The sequence below is a fragment of the Melospiza georgiana genome, chromosome 9, assembly GCF_028018845.1.
Source record: "Melospiza georgiana isolate bMelGeo1 chromosome 9, bMelGeo1.pri, whole genome shotgun sequence".
NCBI classification, from domain to species: Eukaryota; Metazoa; Chordata; class Aves; order Passeriformes; family Passerellidae; genus Melospiza; species Melospiza georgiana.
The window spans coordinates 26329149-26334439 of NC_080438.1; positions in this window are offsets into that span (position 1 = coordinate 26329149).

Genomic DNA, 5291 nt, shown 5'->3' on the forward strand with positions numbered 1-5291 from the left:
ACTTTCCTAACTGCCACTGATTGTCTTTTTTTTTCCCAGCTCACAATTTGAGCCAGAAGTGAATATATCTGGATTGTCTTTCATGAGTTTTTCGAGTCCCTTTTGGAATCCTTGGACAGCTTTTTTAGCATGGATCATGAGTTTATGTACCTACACATCATGTAGAATTAAACTCACTCCTTTTCTATCCTATACACTGCAGTTTTATTCCTCTTAGGTTTTGGGGGCTTTTTTGAGGGGCTTTGTGTTTTACTGGAAGAACAGTGAGCAGCTTCAGAGCACTCCTGGTGTTTATATTCTTGTCCTGTCACCTTCAGGCTTCTCAGCTTGCAGAGAGGTCATTCTGTTTAACTGTGTCACATGGAGAGACCCTTGTAACCTTCTGTCCATCCAGGTATCCTTCCTGTATGCAGCATTCCAATTGTCCTGTTAAAAGTTTTCAAGATACAAGAGCATTTTCTGCCTCTATTTTTCTTTCCCCAGTTGCTTTTCTGACCACTCCTTGTTTTGAGGTGATGTTTTCTTAGATCTCTTAAAACTGGGGGCTCATTCCTTTCATACTAACTCAGTGCTTATTTCTGCACTGGGAAATGGAAATATTTTAAATTATTGTTCTATATGCATCAGTTCATTTGTACTGAATTTCAGCTGTCTTTTACTGCCCAGGAACTCAGTGTTCAGGCCTGATTTTTAATATCAGGATGAATCAATATTTGTGACCCCACTGTTCATCATCTTTCCAAGGCATTAGTTTTGTGTTAATTTGTACAAATATGGCATTGCTCCACTGTAAACTTTTAAAAGTACAATCTGGTCACACGAACAGTTTCCTCCTGTGCATTGTTTATTGACTTATCTAAGGATTGGAATAGATAGGAGTCATATCTCTCAAATGAAAGCAGTGTTTAACTCCCTGTAAAATAACACTTGCTATTGTACTCCCTGCTTTTTCCTAAGTTCTTGCCATTTGGCTTGTGGGTTAAAACAAAGGGGACTTACAGGATTGCAGCAGTAATTCTGTCCAGAAAACAATTTGTTCCTCCTCTTGAGTTACTGATACTACCAGAAGAACTCTGTTATGCAAGCTAAGAACATATCTTTTTCAAGAATTTTGAGCACACACACAACATACTTCTAGTCACTGTTGGCCAAATTCATTTTGAAATGTAAACAAGGTAACAGAAAATAGTAGTCCATCCCAATGATAGTTCAAGTAAGATTGCTCAGCTGCAGAATGAGGTTAAGTTTTTTAAGGGGAGAAAATTGCACAGAACTATGAAGGGGAAAAAGGTAACAAAATAACTTTGGAGTTTGTTTGCTACCAAGAGGAATAATGTCCAAGGCTAAAGCCCTGATTTCTCTCTCAGAAAAATCTAGGTTTGCACAGGCCTGGGGCTTTCAGGCTTGAGCATCTGCAGCTGTGATGTTGTTGAAACAGAAAAATCCCAGACTGAACCTTCCATTCCCATCAGCAGTAGGTAGAGGGAGTAGTGCAAAGGTTAGCACAGCCTGCAGCTGAGAGGGCTGCTCAGGCTGGTGTTTCTCCTGCAGGGTTTAAGGAGGTGGAGTAAAGGACAAAGTCGTATTCACACCATTTACCTGTTAATGGCTTCTTTTGACATCTGTCCTCTATTGCTTCTTCACTTTCAGCACCTTCTTTGTGTTATAACTTGCTGAGTAATGTTTTATATAATACTTCCTCTGAGTTTTCTGGGAGTGAGGGGGAAGGTGTCTTTTTCTAGAAATCCCAAATCCTCTATGAACATTCTGCAGTCTTAGAATATGACAACTTTGAATAAATAAATGTCAAAGTGGATAGAAATAATTTACTTTCATGAGGAAAAGCTCAGTGGTACAAAGCAGCTTTTGACATTATGAAGTTCTGTTCCTCATTTTTTGCATAACTCAAAGCATTACCTAAGTCTGTACCATTTTAGAAATCTTGCTACAAAGATTTTCATTCTCACTCCCTAATGCTCTGTTGACCAAGCAGTATTAAGTTCTTCTTCTCCAGCTAAAATCCCCTGTAGCTTTAGATCAGGCTTTTAAAAGAAGTTTATATTACTGCAATTATGTTATGTTAACTGGATTCCTTGGGGGCAGAATTAGAAAGGAAGCTAGAGGTACCAAAAGGTGGCCAGTCACAACATAGCAGTGCTTTAATTTTGGTTTCAAAGGTTTTGTGTAAAGGAAAAAAATAATTTGGAATCTTGTAGGCAGAGGGTTTGGTGTTCTCAGACTCCCAGGTCACATGAGGGGCAATCTCAGCTTTAGATATTAAAATGCTTGGGAAGGTTTTTCTTCCTCAGGGACTCTGGTGAGCACCCCTTGCCAGCTCTTGGTTTGGGTTTTTTTCCCAGCTATACTAAGTGTGACAGCCAGAAGTGTTGTCTGATTGGCAAGTATATCTTACCCTTATTTTATTTTGCAAAATACATGCAATTCTTGCTTATTGGAATTTTCACTGTAATGAAAAAAGCAAGAGAAGCATGACATGATTTGTCAGAGTTGGAGCCACTGAGCAGAGTTGGTACCTGACTCAGCAGATCTGGCTTGCAAAAATTTGAGTGAATGCTTTGGTTTTGGAGCACAGATTGTCTTTTTAAACATTTACCTGAGTTTTGTCTTTTCAGCCCTGCTGCTTTGCCTATTAAGAAATAAGTTCAGTGCAGAAGAATACCCTTACTTTTGAAAATGTATGTGTGTGACACAGTCTGGCAGGTGGCATTGTGGGGGCTCTGCCTGTGTACAGCACATCCTGGTACAGTGTGGGATCCCTCTGGAAAGCAGCAGAGGCAGGAGGCTGTGAACAGCTGAGCACAGTTTGTGGCAGCTGGGTCAGAGAGCTGGATTTTTGGGCAATAGATCAGTTCAGGATGCAGGAGGATGGGATAAAGGGCCTTGACTACATCTTCCTTCTTAGGATAGAAAAAACTGCAGATAGTCACAAGGTTTTGTCCATTTCCCATATGTCCAATTCATCTGAGGTCAGATTCAACTCTTACCTCCTTGGAACAGGAAATCCATGGCTTCCTGCTCTGCAGAGCACCGAGAGCACTGCCTGTCAGCTCTCATTAGGCAGAAAAGGCTAAGAATGCAATTAGCCTGCTGGATAAAAGGCAGGGAAAAGTCTCTTAACTATGAAAAATCAACACTTGAGGAAGCAAACCACATGTGGAGAACAAATGCTGGAAAAAGCCCCAACTGTTTGGAACAAATGCCTTTATTACTTAAATAAACAGCAGTGTAATTTGTTGGAGTGACAGTGTGAGCTGTTCTGTACCCTGTATCTCTAAGAAGAATTTGTTGCTAACTTGAAAGCAGATGGCTTTGTATGGCCCAGGGTGGGTTTTCTGGGAAATGTTAGTTATATGCTGTGATACAGGAACAGAAACATCCTAATAATGCTGCAGCAGGCTAAAAAGAACATGGATAATATAAAACAAGTTCAAAATATGCTGTGTCTGTATCCCATATTTCAGGTAGATTAAAAGCAGTCATGGAGCTTTAATTTTTTTTTTTAACTGTATGTGTCCTCTGGGAGAACAGACATCTCAGAGTTCATTTGGATCAAGACACAGATGCCAATAGGCTCATGGTTAGGCAATGTAGTGAATTCTTAGGTTTGAAAAATACTTCCTGCTTTGGAGACAAAGCCCCCTTTTATTCCTTGTGTTTTGATTATTCATTTTTGGAAGCAAAATGACTGCAAGTTACTTAGAGGAATGTTAATGATTTTTTTTCTCTCCTTTCATATAAAGGCACAATACCCGCACATAGCAGTGAGCACTTCAGGAATGTCAGTATTTCTGTAGAGTCTTAATCAAATAAATAAAGGTGAGAAAAATGAACATTTTGTTACCTTTTAAGATATAACTAAAACCTCCAGAATGCCTGGTGGCTCACTCCAGGCAGATCACAAGTGAGCTGATGCCTGGAGAACCACTGAACCACTGTTCTTGGAGCTCATGCTTCAGTAGATCTGCTTATACCTTTTGTTCTGTGCCATGTTTTTTTATTTGACTTTATCATATCACAACTGTGATTGCTGTGTTTGTTATTTGAGTTTATCATATCACAACTAAGTTTAGGACAGTGACAGTAGCTGAGCAGGTCTCACATGGAATATACTGCATAGTGCAGCTTGGCCCTGGACAATGTTAAGGTCTGCAAGAGTTTCTGTGAAATCTGAGAGCTCAAGGTTGCCAAGCCTGTCCTTGACCAGCACAGGGGCTTTTTACTGCTGGGCAGTGCAGGAGGCTGTCTCCTGCACAGGGTGCTCTGTGCCAGGCCCATGGCAAAGCACTCTTGTGGCACACACTGCCTGTCACAGCAGCTGTTTGCTCAAGGACCTGGTTCTCTGCCATCTGTGTGGTCTGAAGAAATAATCATACCAAAGTTTAAACTGAGTCTTCAGCTTCAGTTTTTAAACCTGGAAATGTTTCTTCACACAGGCTGCAGCCACCACTCAGGAACATGCAAGAGCATGAAGACTCAAGTTTGACTGGAAATGTCTCCCTCAGCTCATTCTGTGCTGTGAGTGTTGCATGGAAATTCTTTGTTCTGAAAGCTCCAGAAAGCTGCAGTGAACAAAACCAGTGGCTGCTGAGTCCATGTGCCATGGCAGGGCATAGCCTTAATGGTGTGTCAGAACAGTTTTAGACAGATTTGACTCCAGCTCTGGTTTTCCTGAGAATTTGTGTGGATGATGGAAATGCAGCACTGGGCCTGGAGAAGGGAGATTGTGAGTCTGGGGTATGGTGATGTAGGAGAGTAAGATGTGGAAGAAGTGGAAACTTGGAGGAAAAAAAAGCCTGTACAAATAATTTGTAGCAGTGTGAGGGTGCATTACCTTTGCACATGGGATATCTGGAGTCTGACTCTTGTGTGCCTCTGTTTCTCCACTAAAGGAGGCACAATGCCCCTCTTTTTATAATGCCCTTTGCTTCCTCTAAATGCTACCTGACAACAAATTACTGTACTTCTACATCAAAAACACAGATAAAAATGCACTTTTGGGGAAGGTTGAATGCTGGTCACTTCCTCTCCCTTGTGGGCTGCTCTGGCCTCCATAGTGAGTGAGGTAATCCCCCTACTCCTCCTCCCTGAAAAAAATGTGCACATTTTGTTTTATGGACTCAGGGTATTGTAATAGAGAAAGGGGAGCAGGCAAATGTGTCCTGGATCTCTGAGTCACCAGGAAAAAGCAGCCAGCTTTGTTTTGTTTTTATTTTGGTTTCAATAAAAACACACTTCCCACTCTAACTTTTCAAACTTCCACGTGGCACACA